The 27367-nt window shown below is 48.7% G+C and overlaps 1 protein-coding gene across 1 annotated transcript in view; it reads left to right on the plus strand.

Moving 5' to 3' along the window:
- BUD13 (BUD13 homolog) overlaps window positions 1–26911 on the plus strand; it is a 499699-nt gene extending 472788 nt beyond the window's left edge. Inside the window, exon 12 of the transcript XR_011995810.1 lies at window positions 26806–26911. The gene's annotated coding sequence lies outside the window, so the exon portion shown is untranslated. The remainder of the gene's footprint in view (window positions 1–26805) is intronic.
- Window positions 26912–27367: the final 456 nt, after the last annotated feature.

Consider the following 27367-nt stretch of genomic DNA (forward strand, 5'->3'; position numbering starts at 1 on the left):
TCCAGTTCTTTCATTCTATATCCTAAACAAAAGGGAACATTTCAAAGATGGAATTAAACACACACACACACACACACACACACACACACACACACAAATTGACAAATAGGGAAAGCTTTCAAAAATCTCATTCAAATTACTGCTGGATTTGTCTGTTAGTGAGATTTGTTTCTTTGCATGTGCTAATTGGTCTTGGCATTAATTAATCTGATTTCATTATATTCTCTTTAATTTGTCAAGATATCATTTCGTTATTGGGTGACAGAACAGTTTGGAGGATTGTTAGAATTGGAATGGGTCCCCCCCCCCTTTAAAGTTCCTGGAGAAAAGTCGTTATCAATTAAGTTAATTTGCATACACATTAGGTTAATCGTTTTAGTTTAGCCAAATTTGTGGAAATTTACATAGCAAATTGACCCTCCACATTTCACTTAAACATATGTAGCACACCGAGCAGTGCATTTTGAGTTGCTAATGAAACTGGGGTTATTTTACACGCTTCTTTTAGTAAAAGAGGTCCAATTAGACCAAGTAATTTTTTATTTCATCCGTAATTGCAAAACAAATAAGCTTCTTGGCATTTTTTTTTTCTAGCGGCAGCATCACACGGACAGGGACATTAATAGGGAAGTCATGTTTTCCTAATTAAGCCCGGTTTGATTCCTGCTCACTGTTCGGCGTCAGCCCTCTGCAGCCTTCTTGTAGGTGTTCTTCTGCCTGAGTTGCTAAGCCTCCTGGTATACCTATTAATAGAAGACTCCCCCGCATGGAGCCAACTGAATTAAAAAAATGTAACTGGGAAGGCAGGGTGGGAATTTTGACAGATTTGTTTTTAAATTTTTTTTTTTTTATGCCAGAGAAGAGAAAGTTGAATGCAGAAAGGGGTCTTGGTTCTCTCCATCAGGGGAAGAAAAGAGAGAAAAATAGCTTTTGTTCTCCCCCAGAAAAGAAGTTGGCATAACACATTGGTGATGTTTCAAAAGTGACTCCAGGGGCTAGCTTGTTCAATGTTGGAAAATTGGCTGCCGTCCCCCCTTCTAGGACTGTGGAGCGGTTGGGAGCTTACAGTAATGTGGGATAGTTTCAAAGAGAGAGAGAGAGAGAGAGAGAGAAACTGGAACTCGAGTTTTTGCTGAAGGGACAGGGAGAGGAGGAATTGTGGCCTCTGTCCTGGAGAGGGTGGAAGTCAGAGGTGAGGGATGTGCTGCGGTGTTAGGGTTAGACTTATATAGGGACTGTGCTCCTACTCTTTCTTCTGACTCTACACCAAGCATACAGAAGTGCTTGATCCACTGTCCTTTGCTTGTTGTTTTTTCTTTTAGCACAGATTTTTCTGAATTGCAGAAGAGGAGACTAGAATGGACAGTTGATAGGACTTGGGCAGATGGAATCAGAACAGGGTGCTGTGCCTTCAGCATGGAGTTAGGAGGCTTGGATTCCTGCCCTGGCTGAAGATGGCAAAAAGTGATCACAGTGCTTCATTCCCTCTCTGTGTCTCCATCCTTTGCAATGGGACACTGTAGCTCTTCTCATTAAGAAGCGGAGTCTATTTCCATCCTCCTTGAATCTGGGCTCTCCTATGACTGGCTTAAGCCAATAGAATGCAGCAGTAGTGTTGACATGCCAATTCCAATCCTAGGCCTCAGAAGGCTTACCTGCCTCTGTTCACTCCCTTGGAACTCTGCTGCCACCCAGACCAGCCAGCTGGATGAGATGGTGAGAGACATGTGGTCCATGTATCTCCATTGCCCAGCTGACAGTAAATCCCCAGAAGCAGAGCTGTCTAGCTGACCTGCAAGAGGTGCGCCCCCCACATTACCAGCTCAGCCCAGCCTACATTTCCAGTCTGCAGAGCTGTGAGCTAAATAGATGATTATTACTTTTAGGCACTGGGTTTTGGGGTGATTTGTTAGGAAGTGATAACTGATAGAACCATTAACCAGTTGTGTGTCCTTGTGAAAATTCTTCTTCATGTCTGAACTTCTGGGCTCCTAAATCTATAAAATCAGAGGAACCCTAAATTTCCTTCCAGCTCTATAAAACACTCTGACATCATCTTGCTATGTTGAAGGCATCCTGGCATTTCATCAGAAAGGGCTCCAGCTTGGGCACTTTGGGCTGTGATGAGCACTGTGTACCAGGAGGATTTAGTTCATCAGCTCCTCTCTAGATGAGAAGAGGATGTGATAGGTAGAAGTGGAAAGGAGAGTGTTGTCTATCTTGGAACAAAGAACAGAAGCAGGAAGCAGTATTGGGGCTCTGGGACGTGATGTGGTGATCGGGAGGTATGTGTGCATGTGAGATTTTTGAAGACAAAGTTATGAACCCCCAGGGGTCAGTGGAGGGAGCGTGCTTTGGATAACCATGAGTTTGTTGACATCAGTTACAGAGCAGGCTCTGAACCTGGAATGTCATCAAGGTAGGGCACCCAGCCTGGGGCCTGCAGACCCATGGCACCAGGGCCATGTGAGCTGGTGAAGAAAGTGCACAGCCAGCCTGCAGAACTCAGTTTCTCAACCATGTTTTGCCATCATATGTACAGATGCCAGGCACATACAGGACACTTCTGTGGCATGCCTGAGTTATACACAAAACCCGGGTAGTCACCACCTTTACTTTTACCATTCAGGGTACACTCAGTAGTGCAATAAGAATGAGAGGTACAGTGCTTACCTTCTATAATCAGGGCTTACTATTTGTGAAATGAATGGATGGCTAATGAATGAATGACTGAGTATTATTCTATAGGTACATTTGAATTCACTCGGATTTAATCAAGCAACTTATTTGCAAAGTTTAATTTTTTTATTATTTGTAATGCATTACTTCTGCAATATCTCTCCAGTGATACAGACATGCTCCTCCAGAAGTAGCCCCATTATAGGAAATTTCACCTACGGGGTTGGGGCCACTGGCTATCAGCATGAGCTCAAGATAGGTCTGTGCTTTCCCTGCTCTCTTGGGTTTCTGAGAACCCACAGACCCCATGAGTTCCTGTTATCCCAGCTGCACTAGGCTCAGGCTCTTCCTCCTTTCCTACCAGCCCTTGGTACCAAAGTCCCAGCATTCCTTGTGTTCAAGCAGGACTGGCTCAGGGCAGAATCTGGTAGCTTCTCTCTGAGTTTCCCTCATGCTAAGCCAGAGATGACAGGCACTCTATTGAGTACAGCCACTGTGGTCAAATGCTTGAGCTGGCAAGGCGAGGCCCTGAATCTTGACATGAGAAGCCTAAGCACCTCCAGGTAAGGCGTGGCTGAGTGTCTGGAACAGGATCCTAAGCCAGTTGGGACTCTTGGGTGGCTGAGAGCGAGCATGGCTGCCCGTTCCAGTCTCTGAGGCATCACAGGAGGGAGTCCTTTGGTTTGAGTGTCCTCCCACCTTTCCATCAGCACGTCCACCCACGTCACCCCACCCCCGTCGGCTGCCATGTTTCCATGACATCTTTATACCCACACCACCGGCTTATGATATGATTACTTTGTCTGTTTTCTGTGACTGACTACATTGCCGGAGGGAAAGGGCCACACTTACTCATCTTCCTATCCACCCGGTGCTCAACAGACTGCCTTGGGTGTAGACTTTAATATGTGTTAATGATGAGCATTTCCGAGCACAGGGTGTTGGCCAACATCCTGGAGATCACACTCCATTGGTGCCTTTCCCCCCTGTACTGTGTGAATGCAGAACTTTTGGCAGGAACCTCATGCAGGGGACAAACTAGAGCCAGGCAGGCAGTGAGCAGATATGGATGGGTCAGTGTAATGCAGTGGAGGGTGGGAGTGATGGGGTGATGAGGACAACTGGAGCATGTGCACCGTGCCTAAGACATCCAAATTTCTTTCAAAACACCTCTGGCCAACAAAGCGTGTGTGAGGTCTCCTGCGCTCAACCGCTGCTACAGGATTGAACAAACCTTAACTTTCCAACCCCGGGGGAGAAGTGACTTTGCCTGCAGTTTCCCCAGCAGCTACAAGGCCAGGTGGTACAGCAAAGATGTGCAGTCAGAAGGTGGAGTATTGGCCTTGGCTCTATCATTTCTACCTGTGTGATGTCCAGGCCAAGCATTTCAAATCATTGTGCCTCAGTTTCTACGTATGTGGAGTGGATGCCCAAATGACAAAATAAGGTAGGCAAAGGCACTTAGTAAAATGTAAAGATTGCTATTCAAAGGCAAGGTACTGGGGTACTTGGGTGGTTCAGTGATTGAGTGTCTGCCTTTGGCTCAGGGCTTGATCCTGGGGTCCCAGAATCGAGTCCGGCATCGTGATCCTCTCAGGGAGCCTGCTTCTCCCTCTGCCTGTGTCTCTGCCTCTCTCTGTGTCTCTCATGAATAAATAAATAAAATCTTAAAAAAAAAAAACAAAAAACAAAGGCAAGGTACCGTTCCTAAGGTTCGTAGTAGAATCCTGTATGGTTTCTATTTGGAACTGCCCATGCCCTGACCTCATCATCGTTGGGCAAGGATCAGTACTGGTTGGGTGTGCCACCCCTCACCCCATGGGCCCCACCCCTTGTCCTCTTGCTGATCCAGGAGCAAAGTAGAAAATGGCATTTCTGAATGAGGCTGACAGTTCACCAGGCACGAAAACCTACCCAGTTGTGACTCAGAGTTTTGGAGGCACAGATAGAATTAAGGAAATGTTAATGTATTCTCATTGCTTTGCCTCCTGCCTACACAGGCATAAGCAGTAAGAAGGGAGGTTGGGGTGGGAGAGAGGACAGGGAGATGAGGAGTTGTGCTGATGGGCTCTGGGGGTGGGGGCTGGGGGTCCGCAGGGTCCCAAGGCTGCCTGGCTGCTACAGCTGGGCCTGAGGTCCCTAGGGGACAGGGAGGGATGTGCTGGCATCTGGTCTCTGCCAAGCGAGTCGGTGGCCGGGAATGCAGGATCGGCTCAGGCACGGGCTAGAGCACAGGGGCTCCGGGGTGCACGTGTGTGCCCACGCAGGGGATGGAGGGGTGGAGGGGTTGCAAGCTGGATAATCCAGAGCTGTCTGCCTGGGTGCTGTGGCTTGTCAATGGCAAACAGCCGTTTAGAATCAATGTCTTTTCCAAATGAGGCCCCCGAATGTTGTATGCTTAATAAGATCCGTCTATCTGTGCATTTATGCAGGGAGCTGGTTCCCCAGGGCACGGCAGCCAGTATGCTACCTCAGCATGCAACAGTCCCCTGGGAAGCTGCCTCTTTTTCTTCCCCTCATGCGGGGGGCTCCAGGACCAAGCCCCAAGGGGTTGGGATGAGTGGCTGCCAGTTTGATGGGTGTATGTATAGGTGCCTTGTATCACTGGCTCTGTTAGCTCACTTTTTACTCCTGAATGGAAGTCTCTGTTGTAGCATTTGCCAAGCACCAACTGGGTGCTAATTGAGGGTGCCAGAAAGGTAAAGGAAGCATAGTCCCATCTCTGGGGCTCACAGGCTACCTAAAACCTAGGTCTGTGATCCCCATAAAAGCTCTCTCCTCCACGCATGGTACCTGGCTATGGAAGGTGCCCAAGCGATGTTAAAGATGCTCTCACAGCCAGGCTCAGGAGTGGTCGCTGTTCAATTCAATCTTGGGGCCACTAGGGGGATCCCTAGGCACCACTGGGAGTGTAGGGTGGCCGGACCTTTGGGGTTCTAAGAATGAAGCATGCTCTACACTTGGTTTGGGGAGGCTTCCTTGTAGAGCAGAGGGTGCCGCAAATGACCTGGCATGTGTGTGCTGGGGACATTCCATCTCGTCCTTCCCTCTGGCAGCCTCAGCGTCATCCAGCTGAGCCCCCAGAGCAAGGGCCTGGTATAGGGCCAGTGACCCTGAGAAGAAAGGCCAGAGGAAGGACTTGGTGAGGCTCAGCCAGCAGCATCAGGCACGGACTTGGAACAATCCGGGACTCCTCCCTTCCAGGGGAGGTTGGGAGGCCTTGCAAACATTACTTGCCAGGAAAAAGCTCTGGTTCTTGCTTTCTCTGCCCTCTCCTCCCCTTCTCAGGCCTTGAATGTTTTAAATGCCAGTCTTCATGGTTTGATGGAGAATTTTACACTAATGCAGAGTATTACCTAGTTAATTTGACTAGAATAGACAGTGATTTTACACGGTGAGGCTGTTGCCTCTTGAGCTAACAGTTCCATTACCGTGGGCTGGGCAGCCCGCTCTCCTGGAATCTGATGAGCTGAGGGCCGCCTGCAAATGGGCTTCCTGGGAGCTCCCTGGGAGGCTGGCGAACAGGAAGGGGCTGCGGACAGGCCGGTGATAATTTACTCCTTCCTCCGGTCATTTGCTCGTTGATGAGTTCCTTCCTTTACTCAGTAACTGATTCATTTGTTATTTCTTAATTAAGCTCATTCCTGTCACCCCTCCCTTCAATGAGCTTGTAGTGTGTGTCGGTGAGGTGTCAGACTCAGCGGTATGTCCTGGGGGTACAGGGATGCCTGAACCCGTTCCTTTCGTGTTAGGTACTCACAGTCATGCCGGCGAACACTGTTGCAAACAGCTAAGGGCACCACCAAACGCCCCGAATCAATCTAAAGTGCTGTGCGAGTCTGGAGGAGAGGCTGGCAGCTTGGGAGGTTAGGGCAGGCTCCACGGAGGGCTGAGACCTAAGTGGCCTTCAAGGTCTTCCAGTGGACAGGTGTGATGGGGTTGGACAGCCAATGGGATCAGCAACTGGGTGCACAGAAATGCAAAGAGAATCATGTCCTACAGAGAGGCATCAATGACTGGGGCTTATTAAGAGGTAGATCAGGACCTGTCACCCCCCAACCCACCCCACAGCACACCTTAGAGTTCAACATCCCAGTCTATGGGGGAAGAGAGAGGGACCAACCACTGACTTTGTGGAGGCTGTTTAGAATTCTCTCTCCTTCCCCAAAGCCAGGAAAGAGAGGCTCTGAGGCAATTATTCAGGAAGGTTGGGAGTGCCTGTAGGAGTAGAGACAATGCCTCCCTCCTCGGACAAAAGAGACACTCTGGTGCTTTGACTGGAGTTGGGACAGCCAGGGGTTCTTGCAGAGGTTTGACTTATGTCCCATGTTTGCTTCTTTCCTGGAGATTTCTGAAGTGGGGGCCAGGGAATGGGGAGTGAGGAGCACAGTGGTTGAAACCCAGAGTAGCTTGGGCCAAGGCCAGAGGAACCACAGTGCTGTGAGTCTGGGAAGGAACTGGGGTGGGGGCCCAGACCATCCTAAGTCTTCCCAGATCTCAAAAAGTACCAAAGAAAACCAGAAGACCTCATGGATGTGAAAGGGCAGGGTGTCTGGAAGAGGGGCACATGCCACAGGCCTGTGCGCTACGTGAAGAGTTGGCCCTCCCCAGGGGTAGGCCACTGGCAGGGGCGGAAGGCAGCCACGCCGCCCTTCCTGACATGATCGTCAGGACTGGGGGAACAGGTGAAGCCAACACTAATCTAAGACCACCATGTGTACCTGCACATGGGCAAAGTCACCAGCAGGGGATGGAACCCGGCTGAAGCCTTAGACACCAAAGCGTTCCCCACAGGATCAGGCTGTAAGTTCCTCACAATGACCCCAGCCATCGCTGCCATCATTCCTAACTCCCAGCACTAACCGCCCCCCCCTCCCCCGAGTCCTCAGCACCAGAGGATCCAGATCGAAAGGGACCAGAAAGTTAGGGTATCTGTTAAGAGAGAATCTGGAGAACATGATGGAAGGTACGGCTAGAAAAAAAAAGGTTGTATTTATGCCCCACTGAGCATAAACTGTTTAATAAACCATTTCATAAACCAGTAAAACAAAGAGAAGGAAAGACGTTCTAGGCAGATATAACCACCAGAGTAAAGTCACAGAGGGTTGTGAGCACACGACAGGGAAGTCGGAGTGGTCTGGTGAGACTGGTAGGTAAGTGACGGGACAGGAGGGGATGGGGCACGGGAGGCTAATGTGTGCTCCCAGAAAGAAGCTGGAAATGATTCTGGAGGTTCTTGTCCCTGGGCAGCATCAGGTGGCCTCCCAGCCTCATCCCTTGCAGCTTTAAATTTCCAGCAATACTCTTCTCTGGGCAAGGCGAAGACCTCTGCTGCCCTTCAGAAAGCCCCACCTACCCCCTAAGCCCTCCTCGCTAATGTATTTATTAAGGAGCACTTGGTCGCCTCTGTTGGCAGTTTCCAGATCTCAGTGTTGGTCTGGGGCACCTGCAACCCTAAACAACCTTTCTCGGGACTAACGGGGGGCATGCCCCCTGGGAGACGCCTGTTCGTCTCTTGCCTTCTCTTCTTGAAACAAAAGGTGGCTGAGTCAGGTTGCCATGAAGCTGGTGGATTGTCCTGCTGCCTACCTCGGGGAGACAGTGCTTTGGGGTGCGTGGTAGGGAAGCTGGGGTTTAGGCAGTGGAAATGCTGAGATATAAGACCAATTAATTAACTTGTCAAATCCTTCTTCTCAGATAGCACAGTGCAATAGATTCTTTCATAATGAAGTGTCTATAGTGCGGAGCATCCATTTTCTTGTTTTCTTTGTGTTCAAATTCAGATTCGTGGAAGTATTCATTAATTAGTGTGGTATTTGCAATAGTTGCATGTAAAAAGTCAGAAACACTCTGCAATATTAAACAACTCTGATTTCACTTAAATTTGTATATACGTAAGCCTAGATGTAGCCTACACAAAGTGCCGTGCGGTATCTCTACGTGACTGTTACGCTGCGTGAAGAAGGATGAAAATCAACGATTTTGAATTATCTTCTGAAGTGATAATTTATCACGTGGGACCACATTAGAGTGTTTGGAAATACGTAAAATTCGATGCTTATTTCTGGATACATAGATGTGGGGCTCTAAGAATGTCATTGTCACTTCCAATTTATCCGGCCTCCGCAGAGAAGTTTCTTCAAATTGAAATTAACAACAACAGCAACAAAACTATCTAAGAACTACAGTGACTCGAGATGTCTAAGTTGGCATTAATCTCAACAGAACACAAATTATGTAAATGTCTCGATTATGACAACATAATTAGGGACTGTTTAAATAAAGGCAAGAAAAATAATTTTGGAGTAAATACACAATAGTTTTTGAATTATTTCATCTTTGTTTATTATTCATCCAAACACTGTCAGCACCCAAACATGTGCAACAATAATTAAATTCATCTATCTTTAAGAGTTGCCAACTTTCAGTCATATTAAAAGAAATCCGCAGTCTTGCACTTATATTCATTATTTTGTCATCATGAAGGTGCATTTGTCAAGCTAGGAGAGTAAGCATATTTTATCAGTGTGTTAGATTAATTTTACCTCTTAAGTATTTAGATCGTGATTTCTGGGCTTCAGTTATTCTGTCCCCAACCCTACCGCCAGCACCTATTTCAGGAGAGGGTCTGCTCATCCCCTGTGACCGTCTTGGTTGACTTCTCCCAACCTCTGCCTGGGTACTGACATCGCAGCCCTTGAGGGCAAGGTGAGAAGGTTTGGCAAATGGCCTAAAGCCTCAGCTGGAAAAGCACAGGTGCTGAAAGATTCGTGTCCTTATAGCCTCTTTTCACCAGGAAAGAAATTGAGTCAGAGAGGCAACGTGTCTTTCAAGGTCCACGCAGGGTCCCTCTTCCCCGAGGCCCTGGAAAGTAGGGACTGTCTGAGAAGGGAGTGGGTAGGGGCGGGATGAGGAGATGTTTGCACAAAACACCTGCACTTCAGCGGCCTCCGAGGCTTTAGCGCCTTCTCCTGGGTGGCCCTCCGTGGGCCTGCTGCCTACACGGCTCCTCGGTCTCAGGGATGATGGATGCCAGTGGGGGATGAGGGAGTGCAGTCTGGGATACAGCCCCAGGCCCCCAGCCCCTCTGCTCACCTCCTGTCTCCGGGTCTGAGTTGCCCCCCTTGTAGAACAAGCAGGCGGGCGGGACGATCTCCGAGATGCCTCCCAGCCCAGACATCCTGTGTCTGGATGATTCCCCGGGGGGCTGCAGGTTGGTGGAACCCTGAGAACCGGATCTGGCCTCAATCCACGTTTCTCCTTCATTTCTAAAACCACGTGCACTTGCTGGAACGCTAACTCCATCTGGTCTTCATTCCCTTCCTCCCGATTTCGCTCCCTGCTGGAAAGCGCTGCATCACGCCCCAGGCACCTTGGGGAGCTGCTCTCACCAACTCCCTGGTTTTTCTCCCCTGAGGCTTAGCAAGGCAAGCGTTGCCAAGAGCTCCCTTCCTTCTGCCCCAGCAGAGAGGAGCAACCGCCGTCTGGGGGAGCCGGCTTCTTCCCTCTCGCTTTGGGGAGGCTGGCAAGCTAGGATCACCAGCCACCCTCCCTCGGGGGCCCGGGGCCCACTTGCCCTCCTTGGCCTGCTGCTCTGTCTCTACAAAGTCCAGTTGGGCAGCCTGGCTCCCTCTTCACAATCGCATCTTCCACCTGCCACCTCCATCCCACTCTCCTAGCACGTTCTGTCCCCTTGCTCTTCGACTCCTTCTTTCTCAGGCAGTGGAGTGTAGTGGTTAAGACTGTGCCTGAGTTTGAACCCAGCTCCCCTGCTCATGGACTGCAGGGCTTTCTTTGACATGGTTTTCTTATCTGTCAATTGGGTTGATGATTCCTGCATAACAGGACGGTTGTGAGCCAGGGACCTGGTACGTAGACGTAAATCGCGTCCAAAATCAGACAAAATCGTTTGATCCAATGTGGATTTGTGACGCACTTTGTCTGATCTTCATTGCTCGCCCCAGGTTTCTTCCAGATTTTATTCACAGACCTCACCTTTTTCTTAATTTCTAAATGAAGTAATCTGAAACAACATCCCACACGCCTCTGGAGAATCACTTATCCCAGTCGTTTTGAGGGTTCTCTGGGTGGCTTATGCCCTGCTGGTTCCTCGTGGTCCTGAATTCCTGTCCCCAGTCTATGCTGGGGTCCCCTCTTGACGTCTGGCTTTCAGCTATTGTTTGCTACCTGTTCTGCTATCCCCACGTGTGATCAAAGGCCTCCTCCCTTCCCGCTGGTTGCACGTCATGTTATTAGTGACGATGTTTATAGGGCTTTTGAGAATGGAAAGGGTTTACATGAACAAGAAGAGAAAAAGGACACTACAACTGTTACACGCCATTGTTCATAAAGTCACAGAGCTTATTGCATAGAAAGTGGGGAAGTTGGGCCAGGTAAGGGATACCAAGCAGAGGGAACATGGTGGGCAAACACCTCCCAGTGCCCACTGCGACAGTCTGCTGGCACCTCATCAAAGCCACAGCCTCTGGGCACTCTGCTCTTCCCTTGGAGTTCTGTGTGGCCTATACGGAGGTCCAGTCCATTAGCATGTGAACAGAAGTGGTCCCTGCTACCCCTAAGCCTGGCCTGTGAAAACTTCCCACACACTCTTTCTTGTTTTTTTTCCTTTGATAGATGATGGCTGTGACCCCCCAGGAAGCCTTGGAGGATGCGTGTTGAAGAAGGTGGAGCCGCTGTTAGTCTGTCTCTTAGAGAAGTGAAGAGGAGAGCTTCTTTCACCAACCAGAGGCACTGGCTTTGTCCTGCTACATGAGTGAACAGTGAAGTTCTGGGTTCAAGGCATTATGGGGTCTGTTCGCTTTGGCAGTTAGCACTACCCTAATACACCCCCAAGCCTTTTCCTTCTCTAAACTCATCGTGCTTGCAAGTACGTGTGTAATACAGCCTTCCTTGGTGAACCCCAGGCTACACAAGGACGAGGACCATCTTATCTACCAGCTTATCCCCCATACCTGGTTCACAGTAGGTGCTCCATAAAGATGTGTCTTCGAATGGAGCGGAATTGATGTTTGGGGAAACATCGTGTGATGCCATCTGGGGAGCACGTGGAGTAGCAGTGCCTTACTTTCAAAGCTTCATGGTTCTTGCCATACTGCGTCTCTTCCTCCTTCTCAGGCCAGACTTCTGCCCTGGGCCTATGCCATAGCCTCATTCTGACTTAAATGTAGCATGTGCTCTTAGACCTGATGCTTATATGACTGGATCCCAAAGGTTTACCTTCGCCTTCAATGCTCTATGCTGCTGGGCAATGCATGGATCTGCTTCCTGTTGCCCTGTGCTAAGCCCAGCCACTTCTGGGAAATGGTCTCTATCAAACACTAACTGATAATAGGTGTTATAGCAGATAGGATTAATATGCCAGAGACTTGGGGCACTGGGTAGCTCAGTCGGTTAAGTATCCAACTCTTGATTTTTGTCTCTGGTCATGATCTCACAGGTCATGGGATTGAGCCCTGCATTGAGCTCTGCAATCAATGAAGAATCTGCTTGAAGATTCTCTCCCTCTGCCCCTCCCTCACTTGTGTGCTCTGCCTCTCTCTCAAATAAATAAATAAATCTTTAAAAAAATAAAATACTAGGGTTTGAGGCCTGACTCCACCTACTTATTAGGTGCAGGGTACATCCTTGGGAATGGATTGGTACATCCATCCATTGGTACATCCTTGGGAATGGATGTAATCTCTTTGTGCCTTAATGTCCTTATCTGAAAAATTGGGTTATAAATAGGACCTGCCTGTAGGATTCTTGTAAGAACTGAATGAGATAAAACATGTAAAGCATGTAGAACGGTGCCTGGCACATAGTAAATGCTCAATAAGCATTGCTATTGTTACTACTGCCCTTTCTAGCTCACAAAGTAGTCTTACCAATTTCAGTGAATACCCCTCCTGCAACTGTAGGAGAGCTTCATTGTAAGTAAAACGGAGCACATTCAGATTCAAATACTATTATTGAGAAGTTCATGGCCAGTTTTTTTTACAGGCTAAATTAGTTGGAGAAACTAGGCCCAATAAATTTGTAATAGTCGCTAGTGAGTGGGAGGATGGGACTCAAACCCGGGTCCTGGTACAAAACCCCACTGCGGTCAGCTCACTTGATGTCTCCCACTCAGGATGGTAGTGCCAAAAGCATCACAGACTCACAAACAAGCACCGTTGTGTCTTAGGCAGGGAGCTCTCTCACACACACACCGGGTACACCAGCTTCTCCGACCTGCGTCCAGGGGACAAGTCACTCAGTGATACTTCTGTCACTGACCACTGTCCAGTTCATGCCATGTTAGGAGTCTGCCCATCTGTAGGATGTTTCTCTTCAAAATGGGTTTCTGCCCTTGTATCTAGCACCTTCTCTTGCTCTTCATTGGTCTGCCTTCCCCACTTAAAGCCAAGCTCTTAACTTCCTGACTTCTCCTTCTTCATGAAAGAGGCCTCAGTATGTGCTTTAGTAGGTCCTCCCACAGACCCTGCTAAGACAGCCAAACTGATACACGGGTCCCTGCAATTTCCAAGGGGGCAGTAGTGAGTCATCCTATGAGAGGACATACTGGCAATGAGCATAAGTGAGGGTTTCAGGCATGGCTCTGGGTGGGTGGACTAGGAACGATGGCCTCAGCAGTGAAGCCTTCCAAAGAATCTGCCTCAGCCCACACAGTCACAGGACTGGCCCCCACTATCACTCACCTCTTAACTCATGTCCTACTTCTCCCATTGGGGCACCAAGAAACAGATACCCTGTGACTGAAGATTTAGATCCTGCAACACTCTCTCACCTGCACCTTCCTAGATTCCTGCCAGCTCCCTGGGCCAGCCCGTGGGGCCACCTTACAGTCTCCCTGCAAAAGCTTCTGGGGAGGGTACTGCTCCAGCAGCAAACAGCTGCTCTGGTTAATCCATTTTCTCTGTGCATTTGCAAGATACATAATTAAGAGTTCTGCTGAGGGGGGAAATAAAGCACACCATTAGATTTGTTTAGCATATTACGCCAGGTCTAGTGCCCGCCTGGGCCCCTCTGCCACACAAGCCATTAAGGTAAGACTCCAGAAACAGCCCCAAGGACGCTTGATGGGATCTGTTGTGTGTTAATTGCAAGTAAATATTTGCTATTCGGGTTTTCATACGCTTCCCCATCGGTGGGGATTTTGAAAGGTGGGCTCCCCCATCAAATACTTTTCATTTAATTATCAGACCACTTAAAACTAGAGTTCCTAAGGCGCTCCCCATTTGCCCTTTTATTTTGTCTTGCATTTTGCTTGCTTCCTTTCTTTCCCCTGATCCTGCCTTCTTTCTTGCTGCCAGCTTCTCATCTCTCTTGCTCTTATCTGTGTCTTTGATGTCCAGAGCTGGGAAATAAGCCCCTGGTGGGATGGAATGAACAAGGAGTGGGCACCACGAATCCTGGATTAAGGGTGAGGCCAAACTTTGACATCCTCCTTTGAACCTTCTGCACGAGAGGATCATGCATGGCCCCTTGGACACCATCTGAGGGGCTGGTGAGGAGAGGGGCTGGAAGACTCAAAGAAGAGATGGAAAAGTTTGGAGCTTGGGAGAAGAGAGCAAGTGGAAGAAGGGTGGGTCCAGCATGATAAGAAGGGAGGAGAAGGTCCTCAGGATCTTCCGAGAAGCTGAGAAATGGTATGGAAACTCATTTTTAATGAGTTTAAGCATGAACGCATAATGACCAGAGGAGTTGTGGACACCCTCACAGCACCCTGTGGCAGGAACTGTTCATGGCCCACCCAAGGGCCAGGTTGGGAGAGGTTACCATCCCTTATGTCTATCACTGGGGAGCAGAGGATGCTGGGAAGGGGAAGGGAATGTTGGCAAAGCTTAGTCTAATGTGTCATTTTGAGAAGGTGTGGTGAGACTTAACCTTGGGCTCAGAAGTCATGTAGGCCAACCCCAAGCATCAATCCCCTCTATTCATCCCCCAAAATAGTGTTCCTTCATTGATATGAAGTGCACAAGCTTCTGTGGTACAAAACCTGTGGTAGGGCAGGGCAGTGCTGAGGGTTAAAAGCTCCTCAAATCACTGAGACAGAGTCTTCCTATGTCTTGTGCTTCCTGGCCCCAGGTCCCACTTTGGAAGGTCCAGAGAGCTTGTCCAATCTTTCTGCCATGTCATTCCTTCACATATTTGAACCCACCTGTCCAAGCACTTCTAAGCTTGTTTTCCTGGCTTCAACACTCCCCATTTTTATCTCTTCTCAGTATTTATCACAATGCTCACTCTGCAGTCCTTGGGTGAGCTGTGGTTTAACGTCCTCCATTAGGCTTGCTTAGCTCAGAAGAACAGGAACTGTGTTCTAGTCATTGCTGCAACCTGGTGCCCAGCAGAGTGTCAGTGGGTGAGAGACACTCAATCAGTATCTGTGGGATGAATTAAAGAAGTGGTTTGGATCACTTTCCTTTCCATGTCTTCTCCTTTTGCATTCTGAAGCTTCTCTATTTACTTCTTAATATGTATCATGTTGTTTAACCAGAGAAGACCAGAGTAGGACTACCACCTCCATGCTTGATGCCAAGTTGGCCAATTTTTTGTGTATAGTGCCAGATATTGAATATTTTAGGTTCAAGTAGCCATAGTCTCAGTCCTAACTATTGAAATCTGTGGTGACAGCCCCACAGCAACCATAGACAATATTTAAACAAATGGATGTGACTATGTTTCAATAAAGTTTTATTTACAAAAACAGGTAGTGGGCCGGATTTGGCCTGTGAGGCATAGTTTCTTGAACTTTTTTACTCTAGACACTAAAATTCTGGGAATTCAGAATGGAATTGGATCAGCTTTTAAAAATAAACTTAGAGAGCTGCTAGAGCCAACTACCCTAGCAAGAAAGAGTGACCAGGAAAGATCCCTTGGGCTTGTCATGGCAACAGTAGCCTCTGTAGAAGGCAAAGAGTGGGGAGGGTAACTGTAAGGCCTGTGGCTTGTCTGAGGTCAGGCTGAGAGTGAAGTTGGGCCATTGTTGGAGAGAACACTCTGTGTACCCAAGACTCTGTCACTGATAGACTAGCTACTCTGTGAGCAGGCCAAGAGAGGAGATCCAGTCCAAGCATTGACAGTGCTCATAGAAGAACATTTTCACCCTGACAGCAGCTTTAGCAGGAGGGAGGAGCCCGACAGAGGGCTTCTTAAGTCCCTAATTGAAGTGACTGGTGATGGTTAAAATTATGAGGAATTGGCACAGAAGGGATATGTATGAATGTGCCCATTTGTGCATCTGTGTGCATGAAGAATGTTCCTGTCCTTGTATGTGTGCATACTTCTAATACTGAACTAACCTTTGTTCTTTGTTATAACTGTTTGCCGTCTTGTCCATTTCTCTTCCCAGACACAGAGCTCCTTGAGGGTAAGGCCCTGTTCTTTTCCATCTCCATATTTCTAGCACTTAACACAGAGTCTGCTCCAGGCCCGATAGTTTAGTTGAGTCGTAATTAAATTGAACTGATGGTGGGCATTTGACACAGCCGTAGGGTGTTCCAGGGAGTTGTACACGGCTGCCTTTGCATACGACAATGGCCATGGCTGCCTTTGCATGTGGAAAGTCCCCTATACATGTACTGGGGACTATGTAAGCAGATAGAAATTACTGCAGGGCACACGTGCATGTAGAACAGGGCGTTCAGGGGAGTGCATTTGAGATGTGCATGCAGATAGGAAGATGTCAGAGTATGAGTATGGGCAGACTCGGGGTCTTCTGTGGGTACAGATGATGTGAACATACAGACAGTGAGATATTGTGGGGATACAAATCAGGGCTGAGGGTTTATATGCATGGGATATGAGCATGTAGAATGGGATAAAGTTTGTGTGTACACGAAGCGTTTGCACATAAATCTGAAATATATAGTAGAGGCTGACCTACAGAGCAGCTTCTAGGGGTGTTGGTTTATATGACTCTGCCACAGATCTGGAGGTTTGGGGATCTGCCCAGGAAGTGTGTATGTAGGGCATGCACATGTGGACATGGTCTGCCTATGGTAAATGTATATGCAGAAGTGTACACTGCAGATGCAGGCTGCTGAGGCTGGGCGATTCTGGGGTGTGTGTATGCAGATGTGCCCTGTGAAAGGTGCATACACATTGGAAGCGTGCAAGGAGCATTCAGCTCATGGGAGTGTCTGTAAATGGTTAGGAGGTGTGCATGCGGAAATAGACATTTGTGAGGATACCTGTAGGATTGTGACTAACATCAGTACTCAGGATGCATCTACCTGGGGGTGTACATGAATAATGGCCTTTTGATGATGTGTCTACAGGGGATGAATGTACACGTGGACAGTTAGAGGTGTGCTGATGTAGGAGTGTGCATGAAGACCTATGCTGTTAAGAGTATGTACACGTGAGGAGCGTATGTGCAGGCTGGAGCATGCACCTTGGGGAGATACAGCGAGAGAGGTACCTTACAGGGTGCGCATGCACTCTTTCAAGTGTAAATCCTCATGAGTACCGCCTGAAATGTGGACTTTTTGAGAATGTTTGTATGGTGGGGTCTGGACATGCAGATGTGGGTTGCTGAGTATGTGCATGCAGGCGTGGGACTTGGGAAGTGTGGGTAGGTGGGGGTATGCGTGGTCGTCGCCTGCCAAGGGTGGCGCTGGCAGTGAGCCTGCCCTGGTGGGCAGTTGAACATGTGTGCACAGCTGACATTGGTGTCGGGCATCTGGCAAGTGCTCTCGGCCACGTGCCTCTTCCTTTGTTGGACTGAAGCTCTCTCTGGGCTGTCACTGTCCTTGATTGTGAGTGTCCCGGGAAGGGACAGATAACAAAACATTAACTTGGCAGAGGCAGCTGAGGCGTCAAGGCTCAGGCTTCTCAGGAACTGGCTGCCCAGGAAAATGATTAAAAATAAATAAATAAATAAATAAATAAATAAATAAATAATAATGTTCCTACGGACCCTTTAGCTGTTTGGGGCGGTACAAGGAGGGGGAAGGGGGATGTACAGATTGGGGTGATAAAAAACAAAAACAAAAAAACACCAGGAAAGGGAGAAGGAGGAAGACAGCAAGCCGAGGAGCAATTTACTTGAGCCCGAGGCGGGAGAGTGGTGTGGCTGTGGCAGCGGCCAACAGGCTGACAAGTGGTGTGTGTTTTACCCACCCATTAACCCGCTAACTCAATAAAAGATGCACAGTTACCACCACCCAGACTTGCCGCTGCTGGAGGAGGTTGGCCCACCCTGCCTGCCTCCCATCTAGAGGGGAGTCATCAACCTGGGAAGAGAGAAATTAGGCAGGATCCCAAGGAAACCAGGCATCAGCATCGCAATAACCCCAATCAACTCTGCCTCTCTCAGATTCTTTTTTTTAAACTTTTTAAAAAATTTAAATTCAATTTGCCAACATATTGTATAACACCCAGTGCTCATCCCATCAAGTGCCCTCCTCAGTGCCTGTCACCCAGCTACCCCATCCCCCCACCGGAATCTTCTATACAATGCTCGCTTCTCTAGGGACCCTGTCTTGGGCTGAGACTGTGCTGTGTTGTCAGAGTTAGGGTGCTAGGCTCCCGCTGGGCCAGTGATGAGCCTCAGCCGGGTATCAGCAAAGGTTGGAGCCACATTTCAGTGTGCTGCTACCTCACCTGCAGAGAGTTAACACCAGCATGGTGTCAAGGATTGAGTGAGCACCTCCCTGTGTACAGGGGCCACTCTGGGTGCCTTGCGGGCTGTACCAGAGATATGGGACGTGGTCTCTGGGCTCGACCAAGGGCCGTTGGGAAGATGATGAGCAGAACGTGCTAGAAAGAACTCCAGGGCAGCCCGGGTGGCTCAGCGGATTAGCACCGCCTTCAGCCCAGGGCCTGATCCTGAAGACCCGGAATCAAGTCCCACATCGGGCTCCCTGCATGGAGCCTGCTTCTCCCTCTGCCTGTGACTCTGCCTCTCTCTCTCTTTCGCTCTGTCTCTCATGAATAAATAAATAAAATCTTAAAAAAAAAAAAAAAAAGAACTTGAGACTGAGGAGTCTTGGATTCTAGTTCTAAGTCCATGACTTTCTAGCTGTGTGCCCATGGAAAAAGACGTACCCTTTCTGGGTAAGTCTGAGTCAGTTTCTCCGACTCATTGGCCTTTTAGTTTCATGTCACAGATAAGAGAATACACCCAGCTTACATGATCAAAATAAATACTTTATTCATCAGCATTCAAGTTAACAACGGCATCCGGTGTCCCCTAAGAAGAATAGCTGTGGAAAACGAACAGGTCTATAGTGATGTTTCTCCAGAACAAAGGGCCATCTCTTCATAGTTCAATTCAAGTCACCCTGCTGACAGATGGAGTGGGACATCAATCTGCAGGCAGACGACTCAATCTCTCCGAGCCGCGGCCTCATCCATAAAGTGGAGACAACGATGGTTCTTACCTCATGGTCCTGTTGTGAGGCTTAAATGAGATAATATATGGAAAGCTTTTAGCAAAGGGCTTGACACATAGTAAGCACTGAATAAATCTGAGCTGTTAGAGCTGTCACGAGCTGGTAGAGGATCTCTGGGGTTCTTTCCAGGGACCTTCTGGGTTCTGGTATGCGGATGGTCTTGGAAAGTTCTAAGGGCTCTAAGAGAGCAGGCAAATAGGCACCTGGGCCGGGGATGAGGGAGGTGAGGCTCTCACTCTCCTGGAGGCTGGGGCGAAAGGGTGTGGGGTTGCATTAATGGTCCCCGCCGGATCAAAGAGGAGAGGTAGCAGCAGCCTGGCACAGGCACCAGTGCAGAGCTACACGGGACACAGGATCCCACACTAGACGAGGTAGCTGTGCATTTTCCCTTTCACCCCAGCAAAGACGGAGCCCTGGCTGAGCCCCGTTTGGCTTTCTTTTCTCCCTGCTGGGCCCTATCCTGCCCACTGGTTACACAGCTAGGTGCTTGGACAGCCCCACAGAAGCTGAGCTGCGGGGTGCAGGGGGGTGGGGATGGCCATGCCAACTCCTCTTTCCCCACAGGGAAGATAGTACCAATAATAACACGTGACAATACTCCTACTAATGCTATCAGTGAGGCCACCACCGCATTCAGTTCACGTGGATGCCACACCAGGCACTTTTCTAAGTACTTTGCATGTATAAAACCATTTCCCCCTTCTCACCACTTGTGAGGTCAGTGCTATTACAGTCTCCTTTTTATAACTGAGAAAGTGGAGACACAATGTTAAGGCGGGCGCCCTGATCACCCAATAAATCGTGCGCTAGAATCCCTCCCTCCCCCATGCAGGGCAAGAGAACACTTACAGGTCTGGTACAAGACCAAGGCCAAGCTGGAAGGCGGTGCATGCAAATGTTACCGGTGGTGGATGCAAGTCTCCCCTTCTACGTTTTTACAACATCCCTATTTTTCTTAAGTATGTTTGTCGGTAACATGAAAAAGCACGTAACCAGGTTCTGTTGCAACAGTGAAGGCAGGCCTCTGCTCCCCAAGCTTTACCCTGATCTCTGGGAGCCCCCAGAGCTATGGGGAAGCTGCATGGCTGGTGGGGTGAGGGGGTAGGGGGTGAATGGGTGAGGGGGGGCTGCAGGGGAGTGTGGTGGGCGGTGAGTCCCGCCGAGTGGCCCCTCAGTGGGCAGCAGCAGCCAGTTGGCTGCATTCACCATCTCAGGCCAGTTAGGGTAGTTTTCTGGAGTCAGAGGCCAAACTCTGGGCTCTGACTTGCTGTCGCTCGAGGGAGTTTGCCGGGAGGTTCAGGCCGAGGCTGCCAGGCAGTTTACCTTGCTGTCTCTCAAACAGGCTCCTGTATGAGAGAGGAGGCCTCAGAGCTTCCCCAGAGCCAGTGTGGGGCCCCTGCTCGGCTCCCATAAACACCACGCAGCCTTGAAGACTCAGGGGTGGGTTAGAAGTAGAAGGACGGAGGCTTCTGTGGTGTAGACTGCCCTCATCCACCCATACATTTCCTCACCCCGGGGCCCAGACCTCTGGTCCTGTCACTATGTGTTGTCCACCCCACCCCGCAACCGCCACCGCCACTCTTTTGGTCCCAGGTCCACCCATCTGGGGTCTCTACTGGCCTGGAGGGTCCAGGGAAGGATCCAGGGCAGGATGGAGCAGGAGAGTGGAAGAGCAGGAGAGGGGTAGGTGGAAAAGCAGGAGTGTGCAAAGTCTGGGCAGACTGGGTTTGGAGATGCTGGGAGGGCCCAACACGGAGGCCAAAGTCTAGGTCTCTGCATTCCTTCCCCTGGCTGCGGAGACCCTCCCCCATGCCCACCTTCCTCTGGGGAGAAGGGAGCTGCCCCCAGAAGAAGGGGTAAGCAGGGCTGTAGAAACTGGGCTGCCTGGAACAATCAGCAACCAGGGGGCTGTCTGACCAGAGCCGGGCCTGCATCCCCTCACCTCCCCAGCCAGCCCCAGCTGGCTGACTACCCCTGCCCCCGTGAGGCTGCCCTCCCTGCCCCTCTCTGCAGGGAGAGAGGAGGTAGCTCAGGGGGCCTGAGGGGGTCTCCCTTGTCTCCAGGCTCATTGTCATCGTAAGGTGGGGGGGCTCCCTGGGTCCAGGCGTTCTGTGCTTGAATGTGTAGTTTATTATGCCTGGTTAAAGATCATTAAAGCCTTTGTTGGGGGAGCTGACTGACAAGGAGAGTGGATTAATATTAGAACACCCTGTCACAACTGGTGAAAAGGCGGGATTGATTTTATAGGGAGTTTAGTCAGAGCTGCGTGTAAAACCCCTGGGGTTGCTCTGGAGTGTATCCATCTCCTCCATTAGGAAGTCCCTGCGGGAATATTCAGCTGCCGTGTTTATTACAACCAAAGCTGCATATCATAGATATAGTATTAGCTGCTTTTATTCAGCTTTCTTGCTCTCGACTGCCCTGGCTCCTGGTGGCTCAGTCCTGTGTTCCCAGGCAGCTGGCTGGTCAAAGGAGGCAGTCATGGGCTGGACCAGGAGCCACACGTGTGTGTGCGCGCGCGCGCGCGTGTGTGTGTGTGTGTGCACGCACCATGTGTATGCTCACATACCTGTGCTTTGGGGTGGAGGTGGGGCAGCTGCAGAGCTCCCCCTTCGGGGGGACAGTGGGAGAACCTTTTACTGTCCCTGCTGGGGGACGCACCTGCAGGGCTCATAGATTCATTTCTCTAAGAGACTGTTTGCCTAAGAATTCACTGAACACTCCTTTGACTAGATAAAGCGGAGTGACAGTGTAGACTGTGTGCCAGGCCAGGGGTCAGCTCTGCCACCTACTAGCTTACAAGTCAACTAACTTCTCTGGGCTTGGTTGTATCAGGATAAGGAACATGGTACCCATCTTCTAGATGTGTTCTAAGAATTAAAGGGATATTACAAGCAAAGAACCCAGCACGTAGTGAGGACTCAATGCAAGCTGATGCTGCTGTATCATTAGCTAATTATTCTAATATATTCAATTTACAAACATTTAGTTCGGACAAACTTTTCTGGAACATCTTTATTGCAGAAAACATGGCCTACATATGGAAGCAAAAGGGATGTGGAGCAATTTTCACCATTCCTTCTCCAGTGGGAGGGTGGGAGGGCTCATGGCTCATTGGGCAGAAACCCAGACCCAAGCAGGAGACCTCTGGGGTGCTTGGCAGGCTGGATCTCAAATGATGTGGGATCTCAGATGCATGTGCAGCTAGGTGGACAGGGGGCTGGAGGCCAGTCACTCAGAGTGATGCGGAGTCTAAGTCACAGACGATGTGTCACACCAGGGCAGAGATAAAAGCAGAAGTTTGGTTAGGTGGGCAGCAAAGAAGAAGCTGGTCACCTGCCTGAGTCTCATGTAGGTCAACAGTCTGAGAGTGAAAAGAATGCATGACTCACTTTTGCTGAACTCCTGAAGTCTTTCTAAAAATGTTTCCACGGCACTGAACAAGTGGCCTCCTTTCTTTCCTAGCACATGGTGTTTACAACTGATGCCTCTGGAGTTGGGTTACTACTCAATTCTCTGTGACCCTGGGGAAGTTATGCCTCAGTTTCCTTCTCTACAAAATGGATATAATAATAGTACCTCACAGGGTTATAGCGAGGGTTAAATGAGATAATACATGTAAAGCATCTAGAACAATGCCTGGCAGTTACAGACTTTCAGTGTCAGCTGTTATCAGAGGCCCTGTGCCTCCCTCTAGAGTAAAGACCTATACTCACAGTTTCTGTGCCCAGAAGAACCAACCCAGGGCTTGAACACCTAAGGAGCACACAGTAGGTGTTTTTTGAACTGTTGAAAACAGTTCTCTCAGTAGGATAGAGCTCTGTCACACTTGGGACGGTGGGGATGACTTGAAACTGCCCGGCAGCAGCAAAGTCAAAAATGAAAGACAGCAAAGTCAGATGCCAAGTTGGGTATTATCAGAATAGGATATGAGGGTAGGAGTGGAGGCGATGGCAGGAGTTTCCACATCCAGTGAGTGCCCTCTGGTCGAATCAGAGCCTAAGAGACAAGTCTAAGAAAAGGATGGCAGAGGAAGGCAAGGGACAAAGGTCAAAGGTGTCCCTGCTCAGCCTGGATGGAAATGTGTGAACACCATCCTTCTGCCGGTGGTGGGGGAGAGGCAGACTGTGCAGGAGTTCTAAGCAGGTAGACTGTGAGCCTGGAGCTTGCCCACAAGCTTGCACCTACCAAGATACCCCAAACTTGGCAGGAGGTGACTGGGGTTCTTGGAGGAAGGGCAAGAGCAAGGTGAGAGAAGTTAAGATTGCAGACAGGGGACACAGAAATCTGAGCTCTCGGGATATTATGAAAGAAAGAAAGAAAGAAAGAAAGAAAGAAAGAAAGAAAGAAAGAAAGAAAGAAAGAAGGAAGGAAGGAAGGAAGGAAGGAAGGAAGGAAGGAAAGAAAGAAAGAAAGAAAGAAAGAAAGAAAGAAAGAAAGAAAGAAAGAAAACAGCACTTGTGAGCCTTCCCTACAGCAAATACTGCAAAATCCTTTTTAAAAAGTATTTAAATAATACTAAAAACTCGAAGAAGATATTAAGGCATACTGAATCCCACCTTCAAGAGATAATCACTGCTAATATTTTGGGCAACACCTGTCGGCAGATGGAGGTGCTCCTAATCTCCATATCAGCGTCCCTCTCTGTACAAATGAATGTACATTCTAAGAAAACACACACACACACACACACACACATGAAAACTTGATGGCTAGTTGGCAAATGCAGTTTCAAAGTGAGTCCTTAATCCTCTCCTCGCCCCACCCTCAACCAGACTGCCACCCTTAAGCCTCTCCTATCTGAAGCCAGCAGTGCTTGGGGCATTTCGTTATCTAAGACACACATACAGATTTGTGCATATAAATTTACACTGATGGGCTCAGACTTTGTATGCTGTTCTGTTATCTGATTTTTTTTCACTCCACAAAATTCCCAAGACATCTTTTCCAGTCAATACACATAGAGCTGCATTATCATTTTTAATGACTGCATACTATTTTCCCATTTCATAGATCTCATGCTTATCTTAAGCATCCTGCTACTGCCTGAAACTTAGGTTGTCACGAAAATTTTGCTTTTATAAACAACGCTTCAGCAAACATCCTCGTACTTCTATCTTTTCATGCTTAGGTGGTTACTCTCACAGGGTCAATTCCCAGAAATAGAACTGGCAAGTCAACAATCGTACATATTTCATATCTTGATACAAAAAAAAACTCTTCCAGATAGATAGATTCCCAGCCTTCAGCCATATAAAATATTCTCCATTTCTTCATCTAGGTAAAGAACCTGAACCTAGTGTCAGCTTAAAACAAAACAAAACAAAACTATACTAATCTGATATGTGAAAATAACATCACGTTGCTTTCCTTTGATTATTCTCAAGGCAAAGTATTTTTCATAGGTTCTGGCCATTTGTGTTTCCTCATTTGCAATTTTCCTGAATATTAAAAATCATGAGAAAAAAAGAATAAATGTTAAGAAAATGCCATGTTGCGGGAGAATATCCACACAAGAAAAAAACCTGTATGGTGTATTCCAAAATGATTACAGAACAGTAGAACCTTATTATAGTATAATATTTCTACTTAAAAATATATGGATATGCAAGACTAGAAAAACACATTCCAAAAGTTAAGAGAAATTATATCTGGGTGGTATTTGAGAAACAGGTGTTTGTTTGTTTGTTTAATGCTTAATCTTGGTTTTCAAGTTTTCTGCCATTAGAATGATTACTTTATAATTTGAAGAAGATCCCCAGAAGTACTCATAAAACCATGCAATATCCTTTATGTAATCTACACCACTCTGCTACTCCTTATGTGTAAATAGTTATAAAAGGATAGACTTTTTGAACTAAAAGGAACCCTGAATACCATATCCTGCCTGCACCCCATGGTGGAAATAAGAAAAGCCCAGAGTAGGCAGGTGAATTGACGTGGCCCAAGGTGTGCCAGCCATCAGAGCCAGTGGAGAAGCGAGGTAACATTTTGTGAGACACCAACAGAGAAGGAAGGACACCCCGTCCCCCTACCACCCCGGTGTGGGACTAGGACCATGTTGAAACCACAGCAGCCTGAATGTGAGTTAGACTTTAGACACGATATCAGAACTGGTGGTGGAATGGTGTGCCAGGAGTCTGCAATCTGGAGGTTTTAAAAATCAGGAGAGGGTCTGGAGGAGGCTCAGTGTAGTCCACTCAAGGGGAGAGAAACAGGTGATTCTGAGGTCCAGGGATCCGAGGTGATGGACGGCCGGGGGAGGTCCACGCACACCAGGGCCTTTGGGAGGCTGCCCATACCTTCCCACAGAACAGAGGCCTCAGGGTGACCCACAGCCCGGCATGCTTCCCCCTGACTCCAGGCTCTCCCCAACCCCTTTCCCTGCTGCCCTTCCTCGTGGACCTTGAAACCAGGGTTTTGTTTTGCAATTTGTTGCAGATTTTTTTTTTTTTCTCCCTTCCCTTTCTTTCAAAAGCCTGTCTGGGATTCTGCTCCACGCGGAGGTTGGAAAGAGCAGCACGGCTGCCTCTGGAAATCTTGTTTCCCCTGCCACATGACATCAGTGGGTTATATTGCAACTTTCCACATGGCTGCCCAGACACAGACAGTTGTGTTTATGAAAATCCTCTTGATACCGACTTGGAGCCTCCCTGGCACTCAGGGCTCCTTCTCAGGCTGCGTGCAGTGTGTTCTGCTTTAGAGGAGCAGATGACAAAGGGTGGTTTGGAAGGCCAGCTTCCCCGCCAGGTGCTCCGTGCAGGGGGTAGGCTCCCCTCCATCCCGAGCAGGAGCATCACTGCCGAGCAGGAGCATCTCTGCTCCCGGAGGCTCCAGTTGCAGAGGATCAGGGTGTCTGGACAGTGGGCCAGTTGGGGTGTGCAGGGAGGGGAGGTGGGCAGGAAGGGTAGCAGCTAACCTTTGGGGAAAAGTTCTGGACTGAGGTCAGAGGCCCTGGGTTGACCGGTTCTGTTGGTGACCTGCAGGGGGCTTCGGGTAGGCCCCTTCACCAGTCTGGGTCTTAGCTCTTACTTTGAATTCCCTCAAACTGGAAAAGTGATTTCCGTTCCTCTCTACCAGTGGTGAGGATGGAGAGTCAGTGACAAGCAATAAAGGGACACACTGGGGAGAGAAGCTCGGCAGACTTAGGAAAGCCATTTCGACTCTCTGACCTTTAGCTTCCCCTCTATAAAATCACTGGTAAAAATGTTCGTTCCTAAAGCCGCTCTAGTTCTAAGGGAAAAAAAAAAATCATGACTTTGTGACTTTTTCTTTTTTTTTTTCGTTTTAAGATTTTATTTATGTATTTGAGAGAGAGAGAGAGAGAGAGAAGAGAAGGAGAGGGAGAAGCCAACTCCCCACTGTGCAAGGAGCCTGACACAGGGCTGGATTCCAAGACCCTGAGATTATGATTTGAGCTGAAAGCAATCACTTAACCAAATGAGTCACCCAGGCACCCTGGCTTTGTGACTTTCAGACCACCAGCCACGAACAGTAAAAAAATCCTTTGGTTCATACTCTGGGACCAAAGTCACCTGGGAAATCTTAACTATGCATCAAAGCTTGGGAGAGTTAATTGAGGGTAAATCCAGTGAATTGTGGCCCCTATACTCCCTTGCATACCATCCCTTCGGGCCTCAATCCCATAGGTATTCACTAGAGGGCAGGACTGTTTGGGGGTATCTGGGGTCTCCCTAAGCTCAGACAGCTGGTCTTTCCCTCCCAGAACTCCAGGTGCTGATGGCCTTCTACGATCCACCTCTGAGTTCCAGCTGCTACTGGCCCATGGAACATTCTCCCTGGGATGGCTGTCCTGGCTGCTCAACTAGAAGGTAAGTACTTGGGGTCTTGCATCCTGCATACTCCTATGCTCGGTGCTATTCATTCATTCATTCATTCATTCATTCATTCATTCATTCATTCTAAGTCTTGGACACATAGTGGGGACAAGGTCTACTGGAAAGGGAAAACACAGTACCCTTCCTGAGCCCCTCATCCCTAGCTACCCACCCCAAGGAAGGCTAACAAGAGGAGTAGCAGCTAACGCATGTGGGAGTCTGCTCTGGGAGCCATATATGGATAATTCTCACACTGACCCTGAGATGCACGCACTCTCATTACCTTGTACTAGATTTCTAGTTGAGGAAACTGAGGCACAGAGAGGCGAGGTCATGGTCTAAGGTCACACAGTGGTGGAATCTAGAAATCTAGATAGTTGGACTTCAGAGCTCGAGCCCTCAGCCACTGCACTCTTTTTTTTGACCCAAACGCTCAGAGGAGGGAGGGAT

Source organism: Vulpes vulpes, chromosome 12 (assembly GCF_048418805.1).
Source record: "Vulpes vulpes isolate BD-2025 chromosome 12, VulVul3, whole genome shotgun sequence".
Classification (NCBI taxonomy): Eukaryota; Metazoa; Chordata; class Mammalia; order Carnivora; family Canidae; genus Vulpes; species Vulpes vulpes.